Consider the following 224-nt stretch of genomic DNA (forward strand, 5'->3'; position numbering starts at 1 on the left):
CGAGCTGGTAGACGAAACAAACACAAGAACACTACATTGTACACCAAGAAATTCACTCCGAGTACATACACCACGAGGAATACTAAATCTATCCCATCCTCTACTCATTAGTCTCTAGGACAATTAAGCATATAAATACAATAGAAATAATTAAACAAAAAGACGAAGTATCATTCAATGATGGCATAGACATAAGAATAAGAATAAATTTAATTCTATTGCAT

Source organism: Penaeus monodon, chromosome 12 (genome assembly GCF_015228065.2).
Source record: "Penaeus monodon isolate SGIC_2016 chromosome 12, NSTDA_Pmon_1, whole genome shotgun sequence".
Classification (NCBI taxonomy): Eukaryota; Metazoa; Arthropoda; class Malacostraca; order Decapoda; family Penaeidae; genus Penaeus; species Penaeus monodon.